This window comes from Pleurodeles waltl, chromosome 6 (assembly GCF_031143425.1).
Source record: "Pleurodeles waltl isolate 20211129_DDA chromosome 6, aPleWal1.hap1.20221129, whole genome shotgun sequence".
In the NCBI taxonomy this organism is placed as follows: Eukaryota; Metazoa; Chordata; class Amphibia; order Caudata; family Salamandridae; genus Pleurodeles; species Pleurodeles waltl.
Genome location: NC_090445.1, coordinates 89,783,957 through 89,800,205, shown reverse-complemented (window position 1 = coordinate 89,800,205; position 16,249 = coordinate 89,783,957). Strand labels below are relative to the sequence as shown.

Sequence of the window (16,249 nt, the reverse complement as noted above, 5' to 3'; positions counted from 1 at the left end):
TGTGAGTCGGTACCGACTCGCGATTTGGGAATGCAACTCGCAAATAGGAAGGGGTGTTCCCTTCCTATTTGCGACTCGCATCGCAATTCAGAATTGCTTTGTGACCACGAATGCGGTCGCAAAGCAACTCGCTGTTACCACCAGTGTCACACTGGTGGTAACTCATTCGCAAAAGGGAAGGGGTCCCAATTGGACCCCTTCCCCTTTGTGAATGTCGACAAAAATATTTTACTCTGAAAAAACGAAACCAAATGGTTTCGGTATTTTTTTCATTTTTAAACTCGTTTTCCTTTAAGGAAAACGGGCTGCAAAATGAAAAAAAAAACTGCTTTATTTAAAAAGCAGTCACAGACATGGAGGTCTGCTGACTTCAGCAGGCCACCATCCCATCCCTGTGAGTGCAGGGACTCGCTATGGGGTCGCAAAATGCGACCCACCTCATTAATATTGATGAGGTGGGTCTTTGCAACCCCATAGCGAGTCGCAGACGGTGTCTGAGACACCGTTCTGCATCCGAGATTGCGACTCGGAAATTGCGAGTCGGAGAGACTCGCAATTTCCGAGTCGCAATCTCGGACCTACCTACATCTGGCCCTAAGTACCTTAATTTCACAGCGTAAAACACAAAAAACTGGGAATAATTCTAGGTTCCTTGATAGAACACATTGTGTGATCCTATGCAAATACTTTATTGATCGGAGCCCTATAAATATGTGAGTTCAGGACGTGCTCTTTACATAAGCCTCATTTGTATTTGATTTAATTAAACTTTAACTGTAAGCGGGTTCTAATTATCAAAAAGGAGAACAAGCCTATAATGAATCTCCAGCTAGAATAAACATATAGACAACATTTAAGGTATACACGATATCTTACTTGCCTCTTAGTTCACTAGTAGTATTGTCAGGGTGAAGGCAGCAATTTTTCTCAGTTCATGTTAAAAAACTCTCACTTTTAATAAACACTTTTCAAAAATCGGATGTAATAGAATGAGACCATCCCATGTATTAAAGAAATACACTTTATGGATTTTAAAGACATTTTTTATCATACTCTAACATGATGTTTGTTGCATAATGTGCATGACAAATATTTTCAAGGCTTGGCTCTTGTCTGGATAAGTTAATTTGTTTGCTGGCCCACCTGTTTAATGTTCCCACAACAAGAAGATACTTTCCACTCAAGGCGCCCAGGTAAGCAGCAACATCAAGAATTCCTCCTGGTCATGGACTGAGACTCCTGCCCTGAGATTGAAACCTACCTGGGCATCAGTCAAGTCGGCTGTTCTTATCACCCGTCTGACAGTTTGAAAATAAAAGCAAGACAGGCGGGCCACCTTTGTATGTTTTGGCACCTGGTTTAAGTAAACTGCATCAACCAGAGTCGCTATTGGCACCTGCCTTCCTCTTCAGTCTCCATTGGTCATTAGTCCTGCAGTGAGATTACCGGCTTTGCCCACACACTTTCTACAGGAGGATGAATTAGTGCATAGAGGGCATCATAGACCCCACGGTGACCGACTTGCTGGAGTGCATAAGCCTGGCATACAGGTGAGGACCCGTGTATACACTGGAGATGGTGGGACATTTGAAGGGCCAGAAGGAGGCAGAAGACACATAGAGAGAAGGAGCATGTGCCTCTAGAATCATCCTTCTGTGAGTGTCTGTGCTGTGTGCACCTTCTTTGAGGTTGTTACAAAGACATATTTGAATCCACAGTTCTCTCTTTTCCCTGTTCAGAAGGTGCTACACGGCTCCCTCAATCAACAGTGCACATAGATAGAAAAAGTGTATGTACATAGCTCCTAAGAAAAGAAGTATAGTGTGTAAGATGCAAGATGAGAATCTGTGTTTTCATGGCTCTTGGGTAGCAGAAGTGCATGTGTATGGCCCCTAGGAAGCAGGAATGCAGGGGACAAAAGGTGTTTGAAACATGTGTTTGGGGCACATGCATGCCAAGAGTGAATTTTCACATTTTATGGGGGTAGGACAGGCTGTGAGATTGACACATGAGACCTAGATTTCTCTGTAGGGCGGAAAGGCCAAAGGAGGACCTGCGTATAGTAGGTGAAGGATGTATTCAAGAATTGAAAACTTATTATAGTTGCCTGTGCCCACCTACTTTTACCACCCCTTCAGATTCTTTTGTGGGTGTCTACCGCTCCTGTGATCCCTGTTGGGTTTTCATGCTCTGTTGCCCTATTCTGAGATATCTGTTTGGGTGACTTAACTTTCCTTGCTCTTTCCTGCGACTGTGTGGATAACTGCACTGGCTTAAATACCAACAGTTACGTTTTTTTGCACCACATTTTGCAGTGTACTTATTGCATGCCCATGTACCATGTTGGTGTACTGCATTGTAGGTTTATATAATGATAATAAGCTTAAATAGGCATTGAAGAGTGTTTACTTGTAACAGATAGAGGATGTGCTCCTTTCGCTTTAACATGCCACAAAACATGTGGCATGGCTTGAGAAGACTTGTTAAAAGTGCCTGTAACGTGTATGCTAAATCATCTTATTTTACTACTCTTCTCCACCTTCTTTCATTCCATGCTGAGAATCCATTCTTCATTGTTGGCCTGAACAGGTGTGACCAGTTGTTATGCTCTCTCATTATCATGGAAATACAGTCAAAGCTTCATACCAGCCTGCAGTGGAGGAAGAAGCCAGCAACCCTTTGCTCTAGTGCTCTGTGGGACAGAAAGTGCACCAAATTGGGAAATGTTTCTTAATTTCTTTCTGGTTTCTGGGTAGACAGCCCCATTGGCATCATTAAGCACTGGCCCAGGTTTTCATAGCTTGCTGAAGTCACCATCCTGATGTTAAGATAGCATCTAGTACTGTGTCTGTGTCAATTGTTCTTACTACCAAACTTGACATTCCGGACAGGTAATTCAGATAGGAATGTCAGTTTAAAAAGCATGCATCAATTGCTGGACAGCTTTCAGGTGGAATGTACACACACATCTTTCCAGCTTGGATACTGTTCAGACACTAATAGATATTGACAGATCACTTCTTTAATGTATCTATAGCTATGTATGTAATTCTCAAAGGATGTCTCGCAATGTATTATATTTAAATATCCACAAACAGCGTTTGAACAAGTGTAGAGTAAGTATATTGACACTGTTCTGTTGGTCGTTATAATATGCCATCAGTAAGGTATAGTACGTGGGGTACATTTATAGCTTCCAACTCTTTCTTGACCCTGGTGCAGTAAGATCCCAATTTAGATCCCCTTTTTCTAAATTTGTAGTTAATGTGTGTGATAAATTCCAGTTGTAATCAATTATTTTCAAAGTATTTTTTTGTGGGGGAAGAATGCCCCCGCACCCACATTGTTATGTTCGAGCTCGCTCGCATTTTGATTTCAGGCATACAATTTCTGCCCCACCACTTCTAAAGTCCACCAGCCACCACTGCCCGCCAGATAATCTGTCCCCTCCGCCAAAGAGTCAATACCTGGCTGCGCATAGATTCTCTGCAAATGTTCCGCAGAGACCTCTGTAATTCCCTGCTGGGATCTTAACTCCCCACCCTGGGAATACCTCACCGCCACCACAGGAGACCTCTGGGTCTCATTGCAGAGCAGCATGGCCAACATTCTACCAGCCCTGTCACCTTCTGCATATAGTCACTGCCTAAAGCTAGTGTGCACAGACTTATCCAGCCTGTCCCAAGTCTCTAGCAGTTGTCTCTTAGAATCTTTCCCTTCTCCCAGCCTTTGGGGTTCTGCAGCCAGACCCTCTTCCAGCATCCCCAGCCTTTTCTCTTGCACATCCAACATGCGTGTTAGCTGCATTTTTACACCATACTTCGTCTTCATTGATTCCCCTCTCAGAACTATCTTCATAGCATCCCACCCCATGGCTTGAGTGCTGGTGCTCTCCCAGTTTTCCTCAAAGTAATGATCTAATACCTCAGAATCAATATGATCGAAATCAATAATTTGGGAGTAGAACAGCAGTGGGATATAGTCAGATATATAACGAACCAGACAGGAGACAGAAATGACATCCTGGACCAGGGTGCCGGACATCAGACAGTAGTCTAGATGGATATACGTCCCAGTCACTGGAGTGTAACAGGAGTAGGTACAGCTCTTTGGATTGCGCTCTCTCTAAACATCACAGAGACCAAGTCCCTGCATAAACTTTCAGAGTGCCCCAGTCATTACTCGGTTTGTATCTACTTTAGGGAGGTTACGATCTAGCTCACCCTCTAAAACACAATTAAGGTCCCCAGCAACTATCACTTCGGGGCCAACTTAATCAACAGCAGCCCTCATCAGTGTTTCACAGAAATCTGCACCATTCACCTTAGGGGCATAAATGTTTGTCAAGCACAGTGCCCTGGCAGCCAGCCTAGCTACACTCTGGGTCAACCATCACTCCTGCAGTCGAAAAAGGGGTCGCGGGAGCCACCCAGAATAACGCACCTCTGGCATAACAAAGAATGGAAGGTTGCATATATCTGTCCCATCCATTGCCTGTGCAACTGTGCAATACAGTCCCCCACATGTGTGTTTCTTGGAGGAATGGCAGACATTCCTTTTCAGCTATGTTTATACCCTCCTCCTATTAGCGGGCTGCCCAAGGCCCTCACATTCCAAGTTAGGAATTTCCACATCTGATCCATCATGTACAATGTGTGATGTGTACTGCACCCTCTCCATCCCAGTCCTCTTTCCCCCCACACTCTGCATCCATTCAAATCAGCCAATCAGTAATACAGGGCCATATGTACGAACACATTTTCCAATAGACACAGAATGGGTAAAACTCTTTGCTACATCTGGCCCACAGTCATGCAACGTCGAGCAAATCTTCCCACCCCAATGTAAACAACTAACAGAAAACAGGAAATCACCCCCCACCACAGGCACTGTGTTCAAACAACTCAAGCCTACAACATCCAGGATAAAACTAGGAGCCCACTACCCCACCCAACCAGCAGAGGCCTCACTCTCCCTATCTGCATTTTGATGAGAGCCCAGCATCACTTAAGCTTCCCCGCCGGTCATCATGGAGTCCATAGGCCATCTTTCAATAAAATTACAAGGAGCATTGAAAAATGTTAAATAAATCCCCCAGCAAAGACCAAAGTGAAGAGATCAATGTCATCCCCTTCAGTATAACATCATGTACAGTAACATGAAACCATTAGTGTACATTACGCTATTGACTGCAACAGGCAGCCTCAATTCTGAGAGTCTCCAGTCTCTTCGGACCAGCACTTAATGTAGTTCCCAGCAGAGCCCCAGGTTTATTAGGATATCACTGAGTTCAGGGTGCCATTCCCATCACCAGGGCAGCCTTGCTATCCAGAGCTCCTAAAGCCCCACGTCTCTGCTGTCTTTGAGACTGTCCTGCTCTCCCCAGCAGCAGCGAGAGGACTCACTGCGATCCGGCACACAATTGGAGTTCTCTAAAGTTCCATCCAGGAGATCCTTCCAGTTTTTCTGACCCGATTCTGGGCCTCTGAGCCAGTATAGTTCCACCGTGATCTTGTGCTTTTTTGGTTAGTGGCAGAATTGTCCCGTTTCCAGCCAGAGGGCGTCCTCATTTTCATTCCCCCAAGTGTGTCAATCCAGTCATTAGCAGCCTCTGGGGTATCAAAAAGGAATGCCCTTCCGTTGTGCTGCAACCTAAGCCTCGCCGGGAATATCAAGCCATACCAGATATTCAGGTCCCTAAAGCGCCTTTTGGTGAGCAGGACGTTTTTTCAGAGGTCTTGCACCTTACGGGTACAGTCCTGATAGATCATGATGTTCTGCCTCTCATTTGGCGGCACAACATGCACCCAAATATGTTGCAGTATTGAGTCCCAGTCTCCGTAAATGAAGAATCTGGCAATGATGCCCCGGGGGAGCTCCCAGATCAGGCACCAATACACTATGTGCCCATCCAATTGTGAAAAATTTGGAGGGCTTCCGCTGCTTGAGAACAGGGTAATCTAGTCCTCTAGAAATAGTTCAGCTGACTGGCCCTTCACCCACTCCGGGAACCCACCAATCATAGATCGTTTCTTCTGCAGTGTCCCTCCGCATCCTTAATCTGGTCCTCCGTGCAGGCCGAGTGGGCCCAGAGCTCTGCCACCATTTTTTGCAGGAACAAAGGTCCCTTGAGTGCACAGAGTAAGAGATGATAAGTATAGAATAAGTAAGTATAAGTATAGATAAGTAATATCCAAATGTACAATTGTATACATTTATTGAGTCAAAATATAAAAACATTGCAGTGGGAAAACAACTGCAGGGAAGATCATGAAAGACTTCCATACTCAGCCATTTCATAAGTGACTTAAATGACACAATGGTAAAGTCACTAACTAAAAGTACCCATGCTCATGTCAACAAATAAACAGTTACGGCAAATTAAGTTACGATACTATGGCCGATGACATTTCAATCCCTTAACCAAATATCGGGATCATCATCAGGACATAAGAAATTATGCCTGAGATACAGTAGATGGTTACTCTATATATGTAACCACAATCCTATTGAAAAGAGGGAAAAAAAGGGGGAAAGGGAAAACTGCATTACATAATATACTGAACCATGAGAGGGAAAATCGGTCAGCACACCATGCAAGAGGTGTATAGGTACATCTATGCATATAATTCCACTCTCTGGATTAATAAATGAAAAATTGTAGGTGGTGAACACCATAAACAAAACATGTTTTACAATGAATAACGATGATTAATGTAGAAATGTTTTATAATATATTATTATGGATTAATTTGAACACTAAGGTAAATAAATTAAATGATTATTTGATATAAGATGTGAATTACATGTTTTATTAAATGTGGGCCTACCTGAAGAGGCCTAAAGCTAATTCTACATTTTAAAAGCTTGTACAATGTTTTACTATCTCAGCAGTTTGTAGAAGCTCAACGTGCATTGTTCATATATTGCTGACCTCACATAATATTTCAAATGTTTAGTGAAATAGATTTTCAATATCCTGTGTGACATGTTCACTGTAGAAAAGCTATGTTCTTATTTTGTAACATTTATCTGTCTTCCTGGGATGAGTTAATGTGTAGTCTTCAGTGCAAAATTGTGCTACTGTGGAAACTGGTGAGTGTAGTGAGAGAAGATGAGCCAATCATAAGTGGAGAAAAGATACTTTTGAAACGTGGAATAATTTTAATTGGTTCTGACCTAAACCACCCAATAGACTGACCAATATAAATTTAGCTAGTTGCTTTCTAGGACTTTAGTATAGCAAAGCTTTAGGCAATGTAGGAGAGATTCCATTTAACTTCAGTGCTGTTTAGATGTCTTTGTCTATGATTGTCAGTTCAGATGCATTAAGGCCAAACTTTACTAAACTGTTTCCTATTATGCCATTGCCCAATGAAGAAGACCAGAAGATGCTCTGCTGATGAAGATATCACTGCTTGCTGATCCACTTAGGAGAGGTATAACTAAATGTGCATTTGTCTTTCTTGCCGATTTTTTTGTTTTTTCTCTCTCTAGTAAATCCAACTGCTATTTTTGGTTAGTGCCATAATCACATGTTTTCCAAATTAATTTTTATCTTCTTTTCTTTTTGCATGAAGCCCAAACATGCTTATCAAATCAGAGTAATAGTTAAGGAAGTTGAATTCTAGATTCAACTGTTTATATATTTTGATTGTAAATAATTATTCTGTGATAACTAAATGCATTCTGTGTCTATCATTTGTTTGTTATTGTTGTTATTCTGCATGGTGGTTCTTTCATGTCTAATGATAAATATTCTGACTAGGTTAAAATTATTTTGAAGGTTTGGCCAGCCTGTATTGTTTCTGTACTTATATCATTTTGTCTTGCTTTTGATTTAACATTGTTAATCTAAAAGGGCGATAAACGTTTAAATCTTACTAAATTGGTGTGATGATTCATGGCCACATAGGTCAGGTGCATATAATTTATTGACTCCAAAATTGAAAGTGATGTTTATTGATTTGTTTTTTGTTAGGACGTTATCACACTCCTATCTGAGTCCAAAGATTTGTATTGCCCTCTAAGAGTAATTGATGGTTACCCTATACATGTCACCTTATAAATTAATTATCGAAAGAAATATAAAGCTGGACACGCCCACAAAGGAAAACTGCTTTAAGTAATATACTGAACCATGAGAGGTAAAATCTGTCAGCACACCATGCAAGAGGTGTATAGGTACATCCATGCATATAATTCCACTCTCTGGTTACAATGGTAGTATGAGGCTATAAAAGGACATTCTCAAAATATGTCAATGACGCAAAGGCAGAACAGTGAGAAAACACAGTCAGAAAAAAGGAATCATACAAAAAAACACTGTGACATGGATATGGTCGAAATAAGTGAAAACGACCGCCACGTCATTTTTGCAATAAAAACGGGAGTACATGCAAGTAAATACCTGCAGTGAAGTCATAAAATAGGTGGACGACGGCCACATGAAGTACAATAAATAAAAATCGCCTAAGGGACCATATAGTAGTCCTGCATGCCGTATGCAGCTCAAGGTAAAGAATGAGGCACAATGAGGTTGCAAACAAGCAGGTTCCAATTGAGCAATAGTGTAAAAAAGAGAATGTAAGTGAGAAGAGGATCCTGATCAAAAAATCTGCAATGATGGCATTAACACAAACTTGGTGGTATACAAAACTTAAATTTGCATCAATATGGTAAAGTCTCACGCAACCGGTAAGTTTAGAAACCGATACAGAATAGAGAGCATGCAACCTGAAAGTAAAAAATGCAGAAGAAATTACCACCAAAAACGCCCTGTGAGGGCTGAAGCACAAAATCAGCTGAGTCACTTACTAGATAATGTAAGCGTACCGGGTGTGAAGAAAAGACCGCGGTGAGAGAGCGTTTGTGCGCACTGGTCACTGTCGGAAACTGAGTTAAATAGTTCAGTGCGCATGTGTGCTAGGAAATGTGAAAACGGCTGCCATATTGAGGGATTAATATGCTGGGCATTGGTGCAATTGCAATGCAGCCATATTAGAGTAATGCCGTCTGTATTAAAGAAAAGAAAAATCAAATGAAATATACAATTGAGGAGGAATAGGACAGCAAAACATTCGAAAAACGAATTGCTGAATGTATAGTAGAATGAGCAAAAGGTGCCGTCCACATAGGGAAGCAAAGAAAGTATAAAACATGCAGAAAGTGAAGAAGTAGGAACAATAAAGGCATTAAAGTAGTGTTTGAAATGTAAAGACTACAAAATAATGCAATAACAAAATTATTACATTCTCAACAGTGTCAAAGGAAACAAAATATATCAATATATTACATACCGAAATGCAAATTCAACCCAACATATAAGGAAAATGTGGCAGCCATATTGGATGGAGTCCACTACACAACCACAATGTGTGTGGATACAGACAGAGCAATGTCAAAAGGAGGCATAATTGAATTAAAAGATAATAATGGAGGGAGGTTCAAAAGAGCTATCTGCTGCCCCAGTAAAGAACTGGGAAGATGAAGAACAATATTCCATCAGAGAGTCAATGATCTTCAGTGAAAAGAGTGCGTACAAGAGAAATGTCCATCAGAAAGAACTATTATACGAGGGTGGTCCAACCCTCCATCTTGTTGAGGCCAGTATGCAAGCTGTTTGTGCGCAGTATCCATTTAGGTACTTCTTTTTTGAGAAATGGAGTAGTGTGGAGCACTGATTGCGCCGCTGCTGCATCAAAACAAATGATGGTCCCAATAATACTTTAATATGGGTTCCAAACAGCTACACAGTCTTTTAGAACAATTTAACTCTCCTGAGTGTAGCAAAAAAGCAAAGAGAGAGGAAAGAAAAGATTAGCTCATTAACCTCTCTATATTTATAACTGATCCTCAATGGATTTTTAAAAAAAGCATGCTTGCAGACCATATTATTTTATTTTGTGTTTAAACAGCCCTGAAGAAGAGACTTTAGACCTCATTACGAGTTTGGCGGTTTTGGTGGTCTGACCGCTGTCGGTTTGTCAGTCCGACCACGGTATTACAGGTCATGCAGGCCTATGGAACAAAGACTGCTGTGGTTCTGCCGGCATGCCAGGCAGCACAGACTGCCGGGATCACAAGGCAGCACAAACAGGTTGGCGGAGACAGAAACTACACATCTCGTGTACTCCGTGTGAGTCATTCATAAACAATGACATATTCACAGTCAAAAAACGCCCCCTTTGGGCAGGTCACACTGCACAGCAACACTCCACAAAAACACGTCTCCTCATCTCAGTCACAGGGTCACATATGGATGTGGCATGGAACACAAACACCACTCCCATTACAGACCTGCAATGGACACATACATCACCCACAATGCAACACAATGGAAGGACAATGGGATGCACAATACACAGAGAGACAAATATACAAAGTTCATTATGCAAACAATATCTGTACAATAGGGATGGCGGCATCAGGAGCAATTGGGGAAGGATTCTGTACTGGGACACATCACTTTGCACATGCCCTTCAAACAACATTTGCACATGAACAGGCCCTTCAGTATCTCAGGGACAAATAATCCTAGAGTCAAGTGACATGCCAATCTGCACAATGGCGAAGTGCAAGTCAACAAAGCAAATACAACTCCAACTGTATGGGGCATACATCTACATGATGCACAGTCAAAAGCAAACAAAGGTAGCAAAATTGAACACACTCCATGTCTGCACAAACAAAACTCAAGCTGCCACTCGGACGAAGCCATATCAGGTGGACAAGTCTAATACCATACATGCTGACATTGGCCAACACAAGATGAAATACTTGATAACACATAACACAATGCAATGACAAACCAATTGCATTAACAAACACATATCCATACAGTCAACATATACCTTTGCTCTGAGGGGACACCAGCACTGCTCACAAACTCAGATTTTGCAAACAAGACCAAATGCATCATTAAGCAGGCTGAAACACACAACTGTAGGCATACTACACAAGTTACTCAGGAACAATGTTAAGGTAGAAAAGGAATTGCAGGACAAATGTGTATCCAAACAAAACAACTGTTTGAGTTTATTAAAACTGAAATATAAATTGTCCAAGGCCATTGGGCAGTCCATATGGAATTGTCCAAGCACACCACTGTTCTTTCACTTGACTACTTAAATGCCAGGGAACCTCCACAGGAAGGGGCATCAAGTGGGAAGGGACATGCATGTACCATAACATATGCATGCATGCCATATGAACTTTCAACAGTTGCCCACAGGGAAATCAGGATCTCGGACAACTGCAGTTGCGTGCGCTGAAGTTTTGCCATCACAGTAACCATTGAACACGTAGGAGACCTCAGCACCTTCAATGCTTTGCCTTATGGAGCATACCTCAGTTACCTGTTGTCATACAATAGTAGGCCAATGCCATCTCTATTCCCACAGATCCCACATAGGGACATGTAGACATCTTTTTGACACATACACAATAACACAACAATATGACCTGATGCTTCTAGAACATGCCATGTTGCTGACAATAGTACAATAGCCTGGAGAAGGTGACATGGAACTACTCATGACACAATGGAAACATATCAACAATGCACACTTCACCAAGTGATATTTGTCCCAACTGAGTCCTGGAGGTAGTATTAGTGCTGCCCAGATATGCCATACATTTGACATGGAAATATACACTGTAGACAAAATGTGTAAAATGTCAGGGAAATATGTTTCTACGCTCCACAACACAATGAATCAGCAAGTCCCAGGGAAATCACCACTAAAGTCTGGCACCCCTTACAATGACATACTCTGAGTGCATCAGTAGACGCCATTAGTCCTATGGATGTTAGAGATACCCACAAATTTGCAAGTACTTGTAGAAGGCCCTCTACATGTTCCTCAGTTGGAAGCTACATCTTTGTCCCCATTTTGGTGATGCAAACCCAGATATCTGTGGATGAATGGTTGTACCCAAACACATGTGATTCCAACATAACTGCAAGTCACTCCATGATTCGTACCAACAGTCAAGTTACAAACCTTCTCCATGTCATATGTGCTAAGGTCTTTGCTACATGATTCTTCATCAATGGCATGAAAATGCACATTGTAGGTAAAAAATCTAGGCCTACCCGTCATGTCCATCATTGCTACTGCAGTTGTACATACCAAATGACATGCAGTGACGGATGAGGGTATGTGTCAGCCAATAATCAATGGTTACACACTCCTGTCTGTGGTACAACATGAAATGTACCTCCATTATGAATGTAATACTCCACACACAGGTTTACATGCACACACATGTGAGGGAATACAGAAATTATCCCCTCAACACAGGTAGACCATGCATGAAACAGCAACTTACAAATGTTTTTCTAAAACAAAAGGGGCAAAGAATGTTGGCAATAGTCATGGCATGTAAATCATCTTAATTGACATTCCCCACTTACCAAGGGAAAGTACTGATCTATAGCTGTACCCCAAATATAATGTAGGCACTATCACATGTATGATAGCCATCTTCACATTACAGACAGTATTGAGGCACCAGCACCTGTCATACGCTGAAGACAAGTAGCCTGTTGGTGGCAAATGCCAATATACTTATTTCACCAAACATGTGTAAGGACAGTGATCCATCACTACCTTTCTTTTGGCCCATAACACTGAGGGGTAGTGGTCTGCTGCATAGAGATCACACCCACTACAACAACAAACAGTACTTTATTAAACACTGTACACAGCCATATGTTGTCCCTGGAGAGCCAATTGTTTGTGGATTGTACACAGTTGTGTCTTAGGTCCCTGGGACAATAGGCAAGGCACATCAGTATGCACCACATGACATGTCTGCACAATCACTCATCTACTCTGTTACAAATGGCACATCCCTAATTGTCAGGGGGAGCTGTCAGAACCTAAAATATTCACTTTACACTGTGACAGGCAGGAATATGCCCTGTATTCACCTCCTTGTGGTTGCTGGGCTGTCTTCAAACGCCCATCAAGATTTGGGAAGGCCACCGCCAGGATGCGGGCCATTAAGGGGGTCATGGTCCAACAGGGACACCCGTCCCCATTGGGAGGATATCACTAGCTGGACTTCTGCGATCTTCCATGCCCAACATCTCAGGTCCTCCCAACCTCTTCCGACAATGGGTGCTCCGCCAGCTGTGGACCCCCAGGGACTGCACCTTCTTTGCTATGGCTCTCCATAGATCCTTCTTATAATGAGTGTTGACCTGCATGGATGCAAAAACAAATCAATATATTACAATCACAAGTTTAGTCACAAATGTTTGAGTCACATACATGTCAGAAACACCAAGCTAGAACCTTTCATTTTGTCAACACTCCATAAGTGTGCAACACACAAACCAGTAAATACAGGGATATGACTACAGGCATAGATACTTGCATCTACAGACTAACCCACTACCCTGCTCAGGGCCTAGAATGACTAAGCAAGCTTACTGACATCAGGTAACCCCTGATCCAGCAACATGTACTGTGATGTGAACCACAGTGAAACACTGCCACCAGGTGGATTCTGATGGTAAACTCCTTAGGCCTGAATGGACCAACACATTCACACTCTGTGAGACTGACTCACTGCATACAGTCCCTACAGGCAACTGCAATAGTATAAACTTCACCATTACACTTGAATAACAATCAAGGGGTTGGCATGGTGGGTACAGAAAATGTATTCCTTGTCTATGTGTGGACATGTGGAATATCAAATGCAGATTCATGCCACTTCAGGGGGTGGGTTCTGTATGTACCAGTGCCACAGAACAGTCCTTTGGACATGTGTCTATCATACAGAGATGGCATCCAACATACAAAGGCATGCACTATACAGTTTCTGCTGTGTGACCAAGCCATTGTGTTACATATCATTGCCTCCCAGGAATCAACACTCTGCACTGTGGGACTGTCATTTATACAATAAGCCACTAGAGGAAAAATATGTCCTGTGTGAAGGTGACAACAGAGCTGTGGGAGTAAGGGACCTGTTACGAGTCAGACACACATTGACAATGATGCAATATACACATATGGAGTAGTTTAACTGTACCCATTCCCTGTCTGGTCAAAGGAATGAGGCATTCAGGACAGGTTTTGCCACTAGAGAATCATGCTGGCCACATGCTAGGATCTGCTGGGGTACAGGAAATGGGCACAGTGCCGCAATTGCATATCCATAGTGATTCTCCCATAGTCTGGGCTATGTTACATACAGGGTGATACATTTGACAGGCCCTGGTCTCTGCAGGCTGAGCAGACAGAACCTACATGACACTCCATTCTCGGCACTTCCATGCATGACAGTACATTATGTAGCCATCAGCAAATTGGCATGTGGTGTGTGTGGCAACCTGAAGGGCACAGTGAGTCATGATAGGTCCGCCACACAACAGTGTTGCAAGGCCAGATGTGGTTTGAAAGATCTGTGGCACTATACACATTGCTCACATAATTCTCAAATGACTCATTCAAGATGCATACACAGCTCAGATAGTCATGCACATACATGTTGTCCAACATTTACAACAATCATGAGGTAAGAGATGGCATTGTATGACAGTAATGTCTCCCTACCCAGTTATGTGCATCCAACACAACGATGATGTAGGACCCAAAAAAACCTCATATAACACAATGTGACTGAACTTAACACCAATACCTGTATCATGTACATCCCTTTGCTGCCACACAGACTGCAACAACAGGTACACAAGATGTCTAACTGGCACACAGGGACACATTGTAGCCTGTGAGGAGGAAAGGGAGGGTGAAGGACAGAGAGAATTGTGCACATGAGATACATACCTGCTCCTCTGGTGAGCCATAGAGCTGTCCATACAGGGGTAGAGTCTCATTTACAAGCCTCTCCAGCTCCACTGGAGAGAAGGAAGGGGCCTTATCACCTGCTGGACGTGGCATGATTGCTCCCAAAGGTGCCACACAGCAGCTAGGTTGTGGAGATGTTGCTGGCAGCAGTGTCAGGAAACATGAGTGAATCTGCACAACGTACGCAGTCGTTACCACCGGCAGATACAGCCATTGGGCCGCGACTGCCACTGGCAACAACATTAACCTATGGCTGTGTCCGCATGGTTGCAAAGTTCTTCTGCCATGATGACTTCCGCCGGTGGTCACGGGCGGTTCTTGATGTCCAGTGGAATAGGTCAGGCACCCACCATTTTGGCAGCCTGAAATGCTGTATATGGCTTTATAAACTGCGTCACACCTACAAAACATGTATTTTTACCTCACAAACTGGCTTATCCTGTCATGTCATATAGATCCTTCTACTCAACCACCATTGTAGTATGTTGCAGGGCACAGAACACATTTAACAGCGGGGCACATTCCACCATAGCCAACAGTCATTTTGGCAGTCGGAATAAACAGTCACATTTTAAAGGGCAATTGTGTTGCATATCTTTGAGTTTGATCCAAATCCATGTTGTGGGCACAGGTTTTAAAAACCATGGGGGCCACATGTGAGCCTTGCGTAGTTGGCAGCTTTGATGTGTACTGGGTGCCATGTCTATACAGTCAGAAATGCTTTGTCACATGATATCATTGACATGCATCATGTGTGTTGCTGTGGACACACTGACTGTTAGAAATCATGTCTTGCCACACATAGGTACCCTGGGAGAGGGAGAATGCAACAGCCTCCAGTCTACCATCCACTGTCAGACCTTCAGACCATGGAGCAACACCACATTATAATGTTGTACCGCCTGAATAGGCAAACAATAGGGAGCTTATGTCGTTAGTTGCAGCCAGTTCTTATGCCAGCGATTAGTTATCCAACCAGCATACCACCCATTGTACAAGCCATGTGAGTATTGCGCTTCCTAGCCAAAGGGTCCTGGAATGTCCCAACCTATGTTCAGTCAGGTGTTGAAGGATGTCCTCTCAGCATTGTTGAAATTACTTGATAGCTATATCCGCTTTCCCCATCGTGAGGATTTAGCCCATGTGAAGGCTGACTTTGATGGATTTGCGTACCTCCCACATGTGGGGGCCATTGATTGCACACATGTTGGCTTGGTGCCACCGCAGGCCAATGAACAAGTTTATCATAATAGAAAGAACTTCCCTTCCATCAAAGTGAATGTTGTGTGTTTGGTGGATCTCTACATTTTACATGTCTGTGCCCGATATCCGGGTTCAGTCCATGATTCCTTCATAATGCAGAACAGCTGATGTCACAACTATACCCAGAGAAGCCTGGCTGGTTGGTAAGTCACATCTGTCCT

At 42.8% G+C, this 16,249-nt stretch overlaps 1 protein-coding gene across 1 annotated transcript in view; it reads left to right on the top strand.

Annotated features, from left to right (window-relative positions):
- Nucleotides 1-16,249, top strand: part of TEKTL1 (tektin like 1) — a 232,388-nt gene that overhangs the window by 47,066 nt on the left and 169,073 nt on the right. The window contains exon 3 of the mRNA XM_069237411.1: nucleotides 7,381-7,439. The gene's annotated coding sequence lies outside the window, so the exon portion shown is untranslated. The remainder of the gene's footprint in view (nucleotides 1-7,380; nucleotides 7,440-16,249) is intronic.